This window comes from Podarcis tiliguerta (assembly GCF_965153285.1).
Source record: "Podarcis tiliguerta genome assembly, chromosome: 4".
Lineage (NCBI taxonomy): Eukaryota > Metazoa > Chordata > Lepidosauria > Squamata > Lacertidae > Podarcis > Podarcis tiliguerta.
Window position 1 is genome coordinate 96,954,532 of NC_139537.1, and position 17,829 is coordinate 96,972,360.

At 42.5% G+C, this 17,829-nt stretch overlaps 2 long non-coding RNA genes across 2 annotated transcripts in view; both read left to right on the top strand.

Moving 5' to 3' along the window:
• Positions 1 to 17,829, top strand: part of LOC310675388 — a 139,143-nt gene that overhangs the window by 115,149 nt on the left and 6,165 nt on the right. Inside the window, exons 8-9 of the long non-coding RNA XR_014510090.1 lie at positions 5,177 to 5,281; positions 5,935 to 6,010. This is a non-coding gene — a long non-coding RNA (uncharacterized lncRNA). The remainder of the gene's footprint in view (positions 1 to 5,176; positions 5,282 to 5,934; positions 6,011 to 17,829) is intronic.
• Positions 8,681 to 10,582, top strand: LOC310675444. The gene is made up of 2 exons (XR_014510160.1): positions 8,681 to 9,360; positions 10,470 to 10,582. It is a non-coding gene; the product is annotated as an uncharacterized lncRNA (long non-coding RNA).

Genomic DNA, 17,829 nt, shown 5'->3' on the forward strand with positions numbered 1-17,829 from the left:
TGTGTGCCTAGTGCCCTCACCCCCTTCTTCTTTCGAACTCGGGGGTGATTTATGGCAACCGCAGGCGAAGGCAGTGTTTCCCCCATTCCCTGGGGAAACAAGGGAGGCTACATACTCCCATATTAGCCTCTTAATTGCCTCGTGTGAGACGGAGAGATGGTATTGTCGGCCATCATCCAATGCACCCATAGCGGCCCCCAATGCTCACATATCTGAAGAAAGTTGCAGATCACTTATAAGAAGCAGTTGCCCAGATAGGCACGTGAGAGCAGTAAAATAACCAGATTGTACAATGGTGGTGGGATAAAATCAAGCCAAGTCTTTATTGACAGCAGCAGGCAGGGTAAGGGTTGGCATGGCATTAGGGCCAGGTTCAGTTCATCATTTCAGAAGTCCCAAGTGGATCCATTGGGTTTGAACTGCCCCAAACCTGTTTCATGGGAGTTGGCCAGTGCTGAACCTTGCTGTGGTGCAAGCCAAGCAAGCAAGTTGTCACTGGGTGACCAGGGTGCAGATTCCAAGCAGACAGATACCCCAACCCAAGCTTGGAGATGTCATGGTCAATATGGCCCTCTGACCTCTTACGAGGGGCCCCCTATACTATGTTGATCCTTCCCAATGCCATGACGCCCTCATACAATGTTCTTCACCTAACAAAGCAAGGCCATAATTTCACTGTGGAAAAGGTGGGGGGTAACCCAACCAAGTGTCTATCAGGTTGAGAGGGGAAAACCAATTCTTAACAGCCCTGTTAACCAGTAACCCAGAATTGCTCAGTGAAGGCTCTAACCCGAGGGTGGGTGGAAAGCTTTACAGTTCAAGTGGTCCTAAGCTGCAGGGGAAGTTTCCCCCCCCCCTCCTTTGCAAGGGCTTATGAGACAGCGTTTTCCCATGAGCCCATCACACAGACAAGACACTGGGCAAAACTTTGCCCAGTATTTTACTGCAACCTGTGGGCCACAGCACTGCTGGGCAAAGGCATCTTGCACTTACAGGGCATGGAATGAGGCCTCTAAGCAAATTATACAATTGTGATGGGGGGCTGAAGTTGGCTTGGAAGGGGATGTTATAAATAAGATTACAAAATACATCACACAATCAAATGTTGGGTACCATATCTATAGGGAATGAAATGTCAACATCTCCATACAGGGTTGGTGGAGAAATTAAATTAAGTTTCCACATTCAGAAGTGTGTATTAGGAAAAATTCACTTTATAAAGTTGTTGGCTTTTCATGTGGATTTTTTTTTTTTAAGTGCAATGTGTTGTGAATATAGTGGAGGACCAAAAGTAAGATGACAGCTTCACCCATCCTTATCTCCATATTTAAGGATCACAGCACAAGAACAAGGAAAGCACAATTCCCACTCCCTAAAAGATGTGACTTCCCCAAGAACTCTTCACCTCCAAATTCTGTTGCGCCGCCCCTATATTGCATGTTTTAACTCTTTAGGGTTGGCTGGTCCACTGACCAATCACCAAATGGAACATATATATCTATAATATTTTATAGAAGTAGCTAGATGTTGAAACAGAATGCTCCAATGGACATATTAATCAACAATATTTCTGTGATTGAAGCAGCAGGAAAAAATTGCTGCGACAATCAAGGAAATTGCTGTTGCTCATGGGCCAGTTCATGCCGTCTATATATATAAAAAAACACCCCTCCGTTTACAGTGGCCTGTTAGGCACAGAAGTGTGGGGGAAGTAATATATGAGCTGTTATAACCACATTGGCAGATGCTGCTTCACAGCAGTCATTCACACAAGCTGTGCTATCATACTCTCAAGAATCACTGTCAATGTATGAGCAGTGATGACTGGCTTCTATCCTCCATATGTGTGTGCGTCTGTCCACTGGGCAGCTCTACACAGATGATTTTAGAGCATGTGCATGAACTCTGTGTGCATTATCTGTTAGCTCCTGCCATTTTAGGGGAAGGGCCATGGCTCAGCGGGAGAGCACCTGTTTTGCATGCTGAAGGTCCAAGGTTCACTCCCCAGGGGATTGGAATGTCCCTTCTGAAAACTGGAGAGCTGCTGCCATTGCTTAGTCCTTGTATACAGTTCCTGCTTTCCACCTCTCACATTGGATTCCCAATTTAATGGTTAGAGTGCTGGACTAGACCTGGGGAGAGTTGCCATATGTCCTCTTTTTCTAGGACACCCCCCCCCTTTTCATTATAAGAGTCGTCGTAGAGATCCATAGTTAAAAGTAAAAGATAAGGGTAAAGGGACCCCTGACCATTAGGTCCAGTCGCAGACGACTCTGAGGTTGCAGCACTCATCTCACTTTACTGGCCAAGGGAGCCGGCGTACAACTTCCAGGTCATGTGGCCAGCATGACTAAGTCGCTTCTGGTGAACCAGAGCAGCTCACAGAAACACCGTTTACCTTCCCGCCGGAGCGGTACCTATTGATCTACTTGCAATTTTGGCATGCTTTTGAACTGCTAGGTTGGCAGTAGCAGGGACCGAGCAATAGGAGCTCACCCTGTCGCGGGGATTCGAACCGCCGACCTTCTGATCGGCAAGCCCTAGGCTCTGTCGGCAAACGTGTCAAAGTATGATGCTCCCTGAGGGACCTTGGCCTGGCTGTATTCTCTTTCTCAGCCACACAGGGTTATTTCTTGTGAGGATTAGAGGGTTGTAGGCATGGAGCAAAAACTATGTATGCACCTTGACCTCTTTGGAAGAAAGGTCAATGAAATGAAAGAATGAAAGTTGCCATATTAGGCTATTGCCCATGAGCTGTTTTTTGCTTGTGAATACAATGAAGCAATTTGCAAACTTGCTGCTTCTATGAATTCTTTATCCACGACAGTGAATGTGTAGTTTCTGCTTTGGGAACAGAAAAAAGTATTCATAGCATCCCAGTCCACTATTAAACACTAGCAATAGCCAAGCAGCTGTGCAACCCTTTGCTGATGAGCGCATCAGTTTGTTATCAGAAAACCTAATGTTACAACCTCTCGGACACTGTTCCATGTGCTTTGATCACTGGGGAGTAAAGGCTGCTGATAGGTTGGTTTGCTTCTTTGTGGGGTTGGGAGGCGGTAGGAACGATGTCATAGTCAGGATTCAGGGGTCATTTTCTAATTCTGGTTGATACATTTAGTTCAGGTCTCTGGCTCCTAGTGCTTTTTATATTTCATAAGACTCTAATTTATTTAGCGGGGTAGGGGCATTCAGTTTTATTTCAGCTAATGGTGAAAAATAAAGGAATGAATCGTGATGTTCTGGAAGGGCTTTGCTGTCCTGGAAGAACCTTGCAGGAGAAAGTTATATAACAGTAACTCTTAAACTTCCAGTTTTTGTTGCGGGAGAAACTTGTTTACAGATATAGATGATAGATAGATAGATGATAGAGATAGCTAGATAGCTAGATAGATGTCAGTGATCTCAGGTTAGGAGAAACATTATTTTACCACTAAAGGCATCATATGAATATAATGAAAGCTGTCCTTTGCAACTTGCATAATAATGTGTATCACAGTGGGATAAATAAAATATTCAGCAGTGGCAAAGAATGCGAAATGAAACATTATTCTTGATCGTAGTCTGCAGCTGGTCTTGGGATCAGTTTGTTCAAACAGCAGAATTAAGTGGTAAAGCCTTTTCTGGACTAAATTATTTTAATATCACGTTTATATATGGGGGAGCAGTAAATGTTGGGAGTTAAAACTTAATCTTCCCATAAAAGCCTGTTGTATCACATGATAGGAGGAAAGCTATGCTGAATCCTTCTCCATGAGGAGTCATGTCTTGGCGGGCATTTCTGAAAACAAGAGCACACAAACACCTGCCCATGTATATACAGTGGTACCTCGCAAGACGAATGCCTCGGAAGACGAAAAACTCACAAGACGAAAGAGTTTTTTGTTTTCTGAGTTGCTTCGCAAGGCGGATTTCCCTGTGGGCTTGCTTCGCAAGACGAAATGTCTTGTGCCTTTTTTTTAAAACCGGCAATGCATTCCTACGGGAAACCGTCAATACACAGTGGTGCTTCGCAAGACAAAAAAACTCGCAGAACGAAAAAACTCGCAGAAGGAATTAATTTCGTCTTGCAAGGCACCACTGTACAGGGTATACCTGCCAGTTACAGATCAGGAAAAACTTCACATGAATCTACCTCTTTATATATATTTTCATGACCATCCTGGTTTTCCACAGCAACATGTTGGAGGGTATAAGAATGACACATGTCACACCATTCTGTGCATGCAATGTTTCAGCAGAAGATCTCCCCACACACGGATCACCTGAACTGGATCAAAGCAGAAGTTGCCTATTTCTTCACAGTAGTTCCACTGAGAACGAACACAGAAATAGGTTAAGAAATTTGTAAAAGGCAAGCCTTTATGTGATTATGCTTTTACATTTCTTGCTACAAAGTGTACATCATTTTTAAAGCTTCAGGAAGGCCAGGAACTTTGCCCATGGCTTTTAATTGCTGTTTTTTAACATTATGCTAAATTGTATTAAATTATTCATCTTATGACTGGCATTATTTAGGAGCTTCACATCTGCCTTTAGCTGCAGTACAAAGGTTAAGTTGTTAAAAATCCCAGTTGCCAACCCATGTTTGTAGAATTAGGTTTCTTTTAAAGTACCATTGCCTCACTTAGATAGTTGGTGATCAGATCTGGGCATTATCTCTTGGTTTTTTATTCAACTTCATTTTTATATCTAAAAGAACCTTTGGAATATAAGTCCCACCTCTGAGTGGCGTGGTTATCAGAAAGTCTGTCTCCATGGAGTACTTCAGCTGCTGATTTTGAGTCAATACAACATTGCATATGTACATCATCATCAATGTGTATTATGTGTGCATCATACATGTGCAATATTTTAAATACTATGATGCAGATAAAACTGCCACTTCAAGCCTGTCTGCAGAAAGTTTCTATTAAAGTGAATGTCACTTTTGTCGTTGAAACCTTTTATTTACAGAGCCGTGAGATTTACATCCAAGTAATTGAGAGGTGTGGTAAACCAGCCTGTGACAACCGACTTTGTGTTATCAACATTATTGTTTGACTAGCAGCTTTTCAGAGTACAGAAAAAATGCACACCAGTGCAAAGCTTTTCTGAAGCCAAATATTTTCCATGCCACGTCAACACAAAGTACTCGGTGATCTTCAGTACATTAACATTAATTTTTCCTTTCCAGCAATTTTCATTTGAATTACTATTTTGAACAGCAAAACTTCTTAAGTGCAGTGAAGCAGGATTACTTTAAGAATTTTCATCAGCCTAAGCATTCATATTTTAAGTGGTGAGTAACATGAGTTCAAATTAAGGATGATGCAGATAACACTTAGATGCTTATATTCTGCTGTGGCTTTGGCAGAAAATGTGCAACAAAGTACTGAGCTGTCTAAGGCTGAAATCCTTTGGACACTTCCTTGTGAGTAAATCCATTGAACTAAATGGGACTTACTGCCGCGTAAGATCATGCTATTAGTGTCCCATTTTGGCCCACAAACATAGGGCGCGAATGATCTGTGGGTCTAGTTGATATGTTCGTGGCAGAGATGTGCAAGCCACCCATGCTTTGCTCCCAAAATTATACTTTTTAGAGAATTACAAGAATTCAAGGTGAGTTGTTGAAAGGACCAATTATTATTATTCCCTCCCTCCTCCGTTCCCTACAAGTAGGGTTGGAAGGGGGTTCTATTTGTTCCCCTTTGTGTAGCACACCAAGCCAATTCAAAATTTATGCTGGTGAATCAGAATGCAGCTATCAGTCAGATCACACACTTCTCTGAATTTGTGCACTTTGGGTCCACAAAAGAAAAATATGTATTTTACATGTGAAATGTAGGCATTTTACAGAAAAATGACATTGAAAAATGTGTGTTTTATGGGAGGGACATGTACAAAATGTGTACTAATAACAATGTTTTTGTTGCGTGTGTGTCCTTTCAGAAAGTCCACAAAAAACCAGGACAGAATAGAACAGAACTGTGATTGAGTACTTGAACCTGACTTGGAATGGACTTAAGTTGGTTTCCCCAGCCCTGCCCACAAATCTCTAAACAGAGGCAGATTTAGGCTAGCATGACCAGTTTGCCCGCACTGGATGCCAAGCTGAGAGGGCAGCACGGGGGGGGGGGGGGGACGGACACAACAGTGATGTAGAATGGAAGATGAGAGGCACGCGGTGTGTGCACCAAATTGTGTGCACATGACCTTCTAATGGATCTAAATGGCAGAAGATTCAGTATGGATAAAAGAAAACACTTCTCTAAGCAGTGCATCATCAATTTTCAGAACTTACTACCCCAAGATATGGTAAAGATAAAGGGACCCCTAACAGTTAAGTCCAGTCATGAATGACTCTGGGGTTGCGGAGCTCATCTCACTGTACTGGCCAAGGGAGCTGGCATTTGTCCGCTCTGTAGACAGTTTTTCCGGGCCATGTGGCCAGCACGAATAAGCCGCTTCTGGCGCAACCGAACACTGACTCCAGAGCAGCACACGGAAACGCAGTTTACCTTCCTGCTGGAGCGGTACCTATTTATCTACTTGCACTGGTATGCTTTCGAACTGCTAGGTTGGCAGGAGCTGGGACAAAGCAATGGGAGCTCACTCCATCAAGGGAATTCGAACCGCGGATCTTTTGATTGGCAAGCCCAAGAGGCTCAGTGGTTTAGACCACAGCACCACCCGTGATATGGTAGTAGCCACTAATTTCTCAGGCAGGCATCTAATTGGCCAATGTACAAATCAGGATGGTGAGTTATATAGGCCTATGTAATTTGATCAATTAGGGACCCTATGTTTTTGTTTTTACTCAGTTTCTTCCTTTTGTGCAACAGACAACAAGAACAAGGGAAGGGAAGGGGGTGGGATGAAGAAGAGGAACCATATAAATACATCAATTTCCAGAGATGCTTCAAAAGCAAAAATCTTGATATTTACAACAGTTCAAGTGTTGCCATTTCTAGGCATACAGCTTAGTATATACAGACATTTATCCAGAAGTGACTGACTCTGATATGCAACACATTCAAATGCAGACAGTGCAATGAGGTTGTCAGTCCATTGCGCAACAGCTATCAGAAATTTCTCCTTGCAGGCTCAGTCTTGTGTTGCTTGTACAGCTATAAATTTTGAGCCAGTTCCCTCCAGAGAACGTTGTAATTAGTAAATGGGTCCTAGTTAATCAATGAATGTCTCCCGGTCTCCTGCCTTTCTTCCAAAACACCATATTCACACTGGGCTTTGCATGGTTTGAGGAAAACATTGGTAACTTTCTCTTTCACTTAAGAATGAATTATAGTTCACAGGCTGGTGATTTTTACATAAGAATTCAAAACATTTAAGTAGCAGAATAATTTGCCTCTTTCTTTCTTAGTAATAAAATGAGGGTTTGAACTGGTACACGGTGAACACTGTGGTGATAAACTGGCAATCAGAAAATGATGCCATAAAACAAAAGACAAAGAAAGCAGCAGACTTCTGGGGGAAACATGAAAAAACATTTAGATTTTATTTCTGGGCTACAAATAAGGAGAACTCTTCCAAAGATTTTGCACCATACTGGAAAAAAGAGAACCCCCTTTATCATACGCTGCTTAATTTCTGCATTCAGAAAGAAAGTACTTAACATGTCAAGTAGTACTTAACTGCATTAGCAATTCCATCCTTTTCAAGGAGGATTAACAATCCCTCCTCATTCAATGTGAATACAGACCTGAGAAATAAAAATGCAGCTGGCGGGGAAGAATTTGATTTTGCTGGATCTGTGTGTTTGATTATAGGGCTAAATAAAGGATGTGACCCATTTATTTTTATTATTCTTAAAAAGTTACATACCCTATACATCCATTTTGTCTGAAAGAAATTGATTAGACCCAATGCATACCATACAACATTATAGTATCTTCAGAATCTGAATTAATAGCTTTATGGAGTTATGAAATCACTGTCAATGAGGAAATAATCGCTGCGAGGGAGGGAAACTGATGGAATTTTCTTCCAAGTAAGGTATTTACCAGCGTCTTTGTGTAGCTTCTCTGTGTTTAGCACTAGAGTCTTTGTGTAACCTTAGTGAAAGACTGCAAGAACTACTGAGTTTGTTAAAGCGACATTATTATTATTATTATTTAAAACCCACAATTTTTTTACTCAGTGTTTGCCACTTATATTTTAATCATACATTCTAAAACGAGAAAACACTGAAAGTTAAAATTAAGGGAGAGGTGGCAATTTTTAACTCAATTAACACATGGCACTTGGAGGGTATTAAAGAAATCCATGCAAATAGGGGAAAATACAGCCACACATCTTCTTTACAAGCATCATAAGCTTCAAATCTTTTCTGTGGACGAGGGCCTTAGAAATTTATTTATTTATTATTTATTTATTATTTTGGTCTTTTTGAAACTGCACTTCCACACCAGTGTGGTGTAGTGGTTAAGAGCGGTAGTCTCATAATCTGGGGAACCGGGTTCGCATCTCCGCTCCTCCACATGCAGCTGCTGGGTGACCTTGGGCCAGTCACACGTCTCTGAAGTCTCTCAGCCCCACTCACCTCACAGAGTGTTTGTTGTGGGGGAGGAAGGGAAAGGAGAATGTTAGCCGCTTTGAGACTCCTTAAAGGGAGTGAAAGGCGGGATATCAAATCCAAACTCTTCTTCTTCTTCTTCACAGAAAATATAGCAGATGGTGCGCAACATAAAAACACAAGGTCTGTATTTATTATCCTAAAGCCAGACAACACTGGTACCTTCTGTCCAGGTGACGAAAGCTCACCTCCTTCCTTGGCTATTAACATCTTGCATTAACTGAGCTATTTCATTGTGGCCACAGGCCTGACAAGGCACCTAAAGCAAGAAAAGGTCTAGGAAGATAATTTCCCCTTTTCCCACAGCTGCTCCTTCAAAACCTCCAAGTTCTTCAACAGACACCTCCACCAAGAACTCTAAAACCCAGCAGCAAAATTATAATTTTGATCTTTATTATTACATTTTTACTAGCTGGGTAGTATGGATGTGGATTGGTAGGGGGGAAACACCACTTTGATTTTCTTCTTCAGGCAATCAGATATTAACAAAGTAGAAGGGAATAAGAACTTCCAGGTGCATGGGAAGCAGAGGGTTACTCCAAGGTGGCCTGTGACTTTGCTGTCTTTTTCTTTCATCTTCTCTCTTATGACCGATTCTTAACTGGGCAAGGAGGCTGCAAGAACAAAGCATGCCCAACATGAAAATCTAAGAAGGTGGTGATGCTGGCAAGGTGACATGGAAACTACATCCACCTCAGGGATGTCATACCTGGGTATTTCCTAAACCACCATGCTTTATGAAAATACCAATCAGGAGTTAGAGCATTTTAACCTCCTCCTAGGTAGTCAAACTATGTTTGGCAAAACTTTAACCATAAGGCATTTAAAAGAGTGCATCTCATGAATGTGTGTGGTGTGAGGGCTTCAGTCAAAGGTAGAAAGGTAAAGGTAAAGGACCCCTCATAGTTAAGTCCAGTCGCAGATGACTCTGAGGTTGCGGTCTCATCTCAATTTACTGGCCGAGGGAGCCAACATTTGTCCGCAGACAGTTTTTCCACATCATGTGGCCAGAATGACTAAGCCGCTTCTGCTGAAACCAGAGCAGCGCACGGAAACACCGTTTACCTTCCCACCGGAATGGTACCTATTTATCTACTTGCAATTTTGGCATGCTTTCGAACTGCTAGGTTGGCAGGAGCTGGGACCGAGCAACGGGCGCTCACCCCGTCGCAGGGATTCGAACCGCCGACCTTCTGATCGGCAAGCCCAAGAGGCTCAGTGGTTTAGACCGCAGCCCCACCGGCATCAGTCAAATGTGCTGAGGTACAAATGTGTTTTCTTTCAGAGGTCCTCTTATGAGGCAGAGAGTAGCTTTGATTTGGTCTTTCCAGACTACAATTGATAAAAACAGCTCGTGACTTCTTTTTAATTAGCAAGAGTGTGAGGAACATTTTAACAAGTAGTGAGAGATGGGGTCAAACACACCTCGACAAAACTGGGGTGTGGGGAATCCATACTGCTTTAGTGTCAGTCTGCCATAAACCAGTGATTCAGATGGCCCTTAACTTAGATAAAGGGCTACCGGTAATTGCTATGTGCTGTTTCAGGGACCCATCCTTCCTTAATGTAGATAAAAATTCAAGTTTTTACCCTTACGGCTTTTAGAGTTAATTCTTCTCCTTCTGGAATGAATGGGGATGGGGGGGGGGTGTGCTTATAAGGCTCTAGGGGTTCAGGTGACCCCACCAAATGCTGTTTTGATTGGTTTCAATTGGGTTAAACACACACACACAAACACACAAACACACACACGCCTATTTTCATACAATACAAATCATTCACTTCTCTCAGCACCTCTATGGTAGACATTCTCTCTCTATTTTTCTTTTTATTTTGGAAGATGAAGAATCCAATATAGTCTGAACATCCTTAAAAAGTCTCTTTCTTGTAGCCCTAGTTGATCAAACTGATGTAGGATGGATCTAGACCAGGTTGCCAAAGACACCAGAAGAACCAGTCTCAAAATTGGTAGGACCTGCCACTGCTGATACCATGGAAAGGGAAGGAATCATCTCTTTGATCAGCACAATGGCAGAATATTGCAATATACAACAGTTTTGTCTCTCCACCCCATGAAGTTGTGGAATGTAGTTGCTGTACAGCTATAGCAGTAGAGTCAGAGCAGCTATGCTATAGTTGGAAGGTCTATCAAATTGGTTGTTGTGACTGGTATTTTATGATTAATTATTATTGCACTATTGTTACATTATACAGTGGTACCTTGGGTTAAGAACTTAATTCGTTCCAGAGGTCCGTTCTTAACCTGACACTGTTCTTAACCTGAAGGACCACATTAGCTAATGGGGCCTCCTGCTGCTGCTGTGCTACCGCCGCACGGTTTCTGTTCTCATCCTGAAGCAAAGTTCTTAACCCGAGGTACTATTTCTGGGTTAGCAGAGTCTGTAACTTGAAGCGTCTGTAACCTGAGGTACCGCTGTATGTACTGTTATACATGCACTAATGGGAGGGTCTTTTGTGACTATATAGTTTTATTGGGAAAAGGAAACTCTCGAAAATGCATTTGTTTCTTACCTGCAAATTGTGTCATATTTACTAACTTCCACTAGCTTTCTTGGGGTGCATTTGACCTTGATACCAGATTGTATAGTCAGTTTTGGTTTTGAGTAGGCAGGGGGTGAACCCAAAACATTCTCAGATCAACAAGGGGCAGATGGAGCTACTTTGGAGGCAGATCTGACCATCAGCTGCTAGATCTGATGGCCCAACCACCACCCCAGGCCATTTAGTTTGCAATCGTATTATTATGAACGTCAAGTTATTAGAAATGGCTGTGTATTTCTCAGCATCTTCCATAGGGCTAAAATATAGTTTGCTCTCAGATAAACGGGATATGGTGGGGTGGAAGAAGGGCTGTTCTTCACCAAACATTCATTTAAAACATTTAAGTCTTGAGGAAATGATCAACTGCTAAACCCACATTTGATTAGCACTGCTGCAATTTACAAGCTTGTGTACATTCCTGCCATTGTTAGCGTCTTCTTTTTTATTTCACTCTGAATAAAACTTCAGTTAATCTGTGGAATATCAACGAGGGCTTAGATACCCAACGGATCAGTTTATTTGTGCATTATGTGTGTCGAAAGAAAGCTAACATAATAAAACTGTTGAAGCATGCAAGTTAAGGCAAAGGCCCTGCCTCAGTTGAGAGTGTTTTAGGTCACCTGAGACTTAGTTAAAGCTGATGTATTAGTAGTGAAGTATTAATAAGGTAAGCACTGCTGTTTGTCATTGTTGCTTATATGTATACCGCTGGAAAGAGAGAGCTAACAAGAAGCTTCCCTATAATTGTTGGGCTGTGCTGTAGATCTGTGCTATAATAAGACCATCCGTTTTCTTCATCTTTTAGTGCTTTATAACACCTCAGTGCACATAAAACATACAATTATATTAAATGATCTGAACGCATGCTTGGAAAATGAGAAAAATAATACACCGTTACAGTGTGGTTCATAACATTAAATAAAAAAAAGGAAAAGAACATATTTTCAACCAGTGAGATTATTTCAGTTTACCTCTTTTGGGATGACCATATTGTTAAGCCTTCAGCTAATCATCAAGGTCACTTCTGAATTCCCACAAACTTTTTTCTTAATCTATTGGTATTTCAAGGAATATGTTTATGACATTTCACATCCATATTTTCTAGTTCTCGGGTGAGTGGAAATGTATGAAACAGTGAAATGCAGTTATTTAGATCAGATTATTTGAATTTATAGTGTCTAAAACTCAGCTGGGGCTAAAAGGAAACTCTTCAAAGTCATTCCATTATTTACAATTTGAACCTAAATATATTTCTTCCCTCCCCCTCCCCAAACCTTCTTCTTCTTCTTCTGGGTAATTTTCAGATTACTTTCCTCTCATGATGATAAACATGGTACATATGAAGGATGTGAAAGCCTCCAACCCAAGGGTGGAGAAGCTCTTCTGTTCTTTATCAGATCCTAGTCTCAAAGGCTGAATTTGACTAGTGGGTGAGGCTGCCCACCTGTCAATCATTGGACATCACAAGGATGGCCGGTGATTGGGTGCTTTGACATCCTGAAGTAAGGACTTCAAAGCACCATGCAGAGATTGTAAAGAGCTCTATGCCTGAGGCTTTTGGTTTACTGCTTAGCTGATGGGCAGCAGAGCCAGAGACTGACTGGATGAGCCAGTTCCCCACAGGTACAGCAAACACACTGAATTCTGACATCAGGTGTAGGGCAGATGAGCATAGTTTGAGGGAAATGGCCTCACAGGCCAAATTTGAACTCCTGGAAGGTCAGGTTTGGCCTACAGGTTGGAGGTTCCCCATCTTGGCTCTAAATCAGTGGTGGCCAAACTTGGCCCTCCAGCTGTCTTTGGACCATAACTCCCATCATCCCTAGCTAACAGGGCCATGTTTGGCCACCACTGCTCTAAACGAATGGGCTAGGCTGATTGTATGAGGCATGATCTTACCATTAAGATGAAGGGAACGCAGTGGATGTAGTCTACCTTGATTTCAGCAAGGCATTTGACAAGGTGCCCCATGATATTCTTGTAAAGAAGCTGGTAAAATGCGGTCTTGACTATGCTACCACTCAGTGGATTTGTAACTGGCTGACTGACCGGACCCAAAGGGTGCTCATCAATGGTTCCTCTTCATCCTGGAGAAGAGTGACTAGTGGGGTGCCACAGGGTTCTGTCTTGGGCCCGGTCTTATTCAACATCTTTATCAACGACTTGGATGATGCACTCAAGGGCATCCTGATCAAATTTGCAGATGACACCAAACTGGGAGGGGTGGCTAACACCCCAGAAGACAGGATCACACTTCAAAATGACCTTGACAGATTAGAGAACTGGGCCAAAACAAACAAGATGAATTTTAACAGGGAGAAATGTAAAGTATTGCACTTGGGCAAAAAAAATGAGAGGCACAAATACAAGATGGGTGACACCTGGCTTGAGAGCAGTACATGTGAAAAGGATCTAGGAGTCTTGGTTGACCACAAACTTAACATGAGCCAACAGTGTGACGCGGCAGCTAAAAAAGCCAATGCAATTCTGGGCTGCATCAATAGGAGTATAGCATCTAGATCAAGGGAAGTTATAGTGCCACTGTATTCTGCTCTGGTCAGACCTCACCTGGAGTACTGTGTCCAGTTCTGGGCACCACAGTTCAAGAAGGACACTGACAAACTAGAACGTGTACAGAGGAGGGCAACCAAAATGGTCAAAGGCCTGGAAACAATGCCTTATGAGGATCGGCTAAGGGAGCTGGGCATGTTTAGCCTGGAGAAGAGGAGGTTAAGGGGTGATATGATAGCCATGTTCAAATATATAAAAGGATGTCACATAGAGGAGGGAGAAAGGTTGTTTTCTGCTGCTCCAGAGAAGCGGACACGGAGCAATGGATACAAACTACAAGAAAGAAGATTCCACCTAAACATTAGGAAGAACTTCCTGACAGTAAGAGCTGTTCGACAGTGGAATTTGCTGCCAAGGAGTGTGGTGGAGTCTCCTTCTTTGGAGGTCTTTAAGCAGAGGCTTGACAACCATATGTCAGGAGTGCTCTGATGGTGTTTCCTGCTTGGCAGGGGGTTGGACTCGATGACCCTTGTGGTCTCTTCCAACTCTATGATTCTATGATTCTATGATTCTATGATTCATTAGGCAGAGTGAAGTGGGTGATAGGGGTGCAAAGCAGTGGTTAGATGTTGGTAGGGCCAACCCTACAATTAGACAGGAAGGGGGAATCACCAGAGGATGCAGATACTGACAGGCAGCAGAGACAGTCCCCTAGCTGGTCCTCTTGAGCTCCTCTGGCTTTACTATCTGTTGGAGGGCAGAGTTGTGTATGTCACACAGTCTCCTGGGGCCCCTAAACTAACTTGCTGCCTCTAGTGTGATGAAGGATACAGTCACATCGCTAGTGCTGAAGTCAGATTCAGCTGTCAGCCCACTTAGCTTCTGTACAAGGACTATGGATGGTGTACCAACTTCCCCTTCACCTCAGGAGTTAAACTGGTTTGGGCCAACACTGCTTTTTTGAAGAACAAAATTATTTGCATCTGTGCCATATGGCCTACTCTGCATCCCCTAAGTCTTTTACCCCTTAAACAGGATGGGGGACATTTTCACCAGTGCTGAATTAAGATTCAGTTGCTAGTCCATTTGGCTTTGGTATGTGGATTGGGGTGTATGAAATGTCATTTGACTCGGGTCAAATGATCTGCTTTCAGTGTGGCATTTCAGGTTTGTTTGCTTTAGGGGTACGTGAACAAGAATCAAGATAGTAAAATGTTCAATATCACCTATCAAAACTTCAGTTTCCTCTAGGATCCTGGAGCATTTCCAGAGCTCAATTAACTTAAATTAGCGTTCTTTTCCTAATTACATAACAGCAACAATAAGCCACAAATTCTATGAAAATGAACAAAAACGAGCTATGGTGAAGAAGTGAATGTGAATCTTCCTTCTGCATGAAATAAGACAGAGAAGAATATTGGTTGTCATAACTGCCTGGATAAATTTTCAATAATAGGCTTCTTTAAATATATTCATTGTAACAAGTGATGATACAAATATGAGAAAAGGATAATCGATACAACCATAATGAGAAAGTGTGATTGCCAATCCAGTTACATGAAGAATTAGAATCAACACAGTTTGACAATGGATCAAAGAGGCTTGAAACATAAGAAGAAAATAAGGTTTTGTTATTCTGTGAAGCAAATGTGATATGAAGTGTATGGGGGTGGGAATTTGTGGGCACATTTCAGTTGTACTGCAATGAGTTTTAGAGACTTAATCAGCTGCCATTGACAATCAGCATCTAACCTGCAAAGAAGTTTTCAAAATGTTGTTTCTTTCTTTTTAAATATCAACTAAGGAGAACAGGAAAGAAATGAAAGAAATCACTCAAATGGCAAAAATGCGTAGGATAGATCATGAATATAATGTGCTGTTGCATGAGGCTGTTCCTGTTTTGCAGGCAAAAGTGCTCTAAAAACTGGGAGAAAGAATATCTTCTTACATAGACAGGAGAAGTTTGTACATTCAAACCTCAGTTTTCAAACGTCTCAGCTGCCGAATGATTGGGAAGCCGAGCGCCAAAAACCCAGAAGTGAATGCTTCTGTTTTTGAATGCACCTTGGATGTCAAAACAAATAATTAAACCATCAGGACAGCCTTTAAAGGTCCATTGTCATGTTTTTTTCTCTCCCTAGGAGGCCAAGCAAGCCTCCAGTCACCTTAGTAAAGGTAAAGGTACCCCTGCCCATATCGGCCAGTCTTGACAGACTCTAGGGTTGTGCGCCCATCTCACTCAAGGGGCCGGGGGCCAGCGCTGTCCGGAGACACTTCCAGGTCACGTGGCCAGCGTGACGAAGCTGCTCTGGCGAGCCAGAGCCACACAGGAAACGCCGTTTACCTTCCCGCTAAATACTAAATACTTCCCTATTTATCTACTTGCACCCGAGAGTGCTTTCGAACTGCTAGGTTGGCAGGCGCTGGGACCGAACAACGGGAGCGCACCCCGCCACGGGGATTCGAACCGCCAACCTTTCGATCGGCAAGCCCTAGGCACTGAGGCTTTTATCCACAGCGCCGCCCGCAATTACCTGAGCCAATTAGAACCACAAATTCTTAATGAGATGCTCTTCCAAATCTGCAAACCTCATGAATACTCCCCTAGTTAGATTGCAGCTCTCTCTCTCTCTCTCTCTCTCTCTCTCTCTCTCATATCTTTTTATTTTATTTTTTGAGTACAAGGTAGATGACAGAACCACAGCTTTTCTTTGTACAGGACAATTCAGTAGCACCTCTTTTCTCCTTTGCTAAGGTTGGTTGTGAGACAAAGGGCCTCTTGAGAACTTTTTTTAATTTACATTGAGGGTGTGTTGGAAGAAGAGAAAATTCTGGAGGGTTCTGTTGAAACGCATGAACAATCCTATATGACTAAGATCGCTTACAGCCCTGTTGACCCTGTATTGTATTCAGCTAAGTTCTACTCTGAGTAAACCCAATGAAATTAATATTGTCTGCATCTGTCTGTCTCTGGAGACAATGGAGTGCACTTTCAGGGGTGAAGTCAAACTGCTGTGTTACCAGCACCAAAGTGACCTCCCCAGAGTGCAAGACTGGGCAGTGTGTGTGGAGGTCCCGGGCTGACCACACAACAAGACCCCCACTCTTGGCTTCACTGATGTGGTCCGAAGGAAAGCAGAGCAATATGTTTGGGTTGGCTATAGGAGTTGCCAGGAGACGACGTACAAGATGCCATCCAACCATCTTAGGCACTCCATGCCAGATTTGTGTATGGTTTATTCCTTAGCATTTTCTTCTCCTGGAGATATCTCGCAAGGCAGCAAAGGTTTAGGACCAGAGTTTTCCTTCTCCTAGACTCGGAGTAAACCCATTGAAATTAATGAATCATGTCTATAAACTCAACGGGTCTACTAGCATTGAATGCCATCAGCTTATGCTAGAATTCATGTTTGTTGACCATGAGAGTGGGAGAGAGAATTCTGGTTTTTGTTGAAATGCAAGGTGTTTTTGGAGTGAGGGGAAAGATTTATTAAGCCAGTCTTCTGTTTGTCTCCACCAGTTCTGCATATCCAGAAGTAGACTGCCTCACTTTTGAGACACAGGGTGTGAATGTGAGGAATTGGTGACCAAGCCAGTCCTTAGGATGTGGTCAAAGGGGTTTTGAAGAACTGAGGTGTGACATCTCTGAGAAGTGGTACTTCAGAGCTTCTCAGGGGCTTTTGCAATTTCTTCCCTATCTTCTCAGTTGTACTGGGATTTGCTGCAAGGCCCCAGGCCTCTTACTCAGGGGAGCTATCCCCAGGTATCTAAACCGAGCAGAATCCTGACAAAAATGGCAAAGTTGTGAAGCAGTTTTAGCCCCTACTCTAATGATGACCCTAAGCAGACCCCTCTACTTTCTCCCATATAATTGAGGGCTGCCATTTTGCAGCTTAATAGATAGGAATAAATTCAAAAGCATGATATCCAAGCATGCTTGGGGTTATAGATAAGAAGCAATGTGTTCTATCATTATTTGACTTCTCAATACCGTTTCCCTCTTTTATCAGGCTTAATTGGTTGCCTAATTTGTAGATGTCACAGAACGATTGCAAACTCGAGTACTTCTCGCTGTAGAAAGGATGATTTCTTTATTTGATATAATGAATGGCAGTTTTCTTACAAAAACCTCTCATTCCTTCTCATGTTCTTAATTGCTTATCCATTAATCTCTAGTT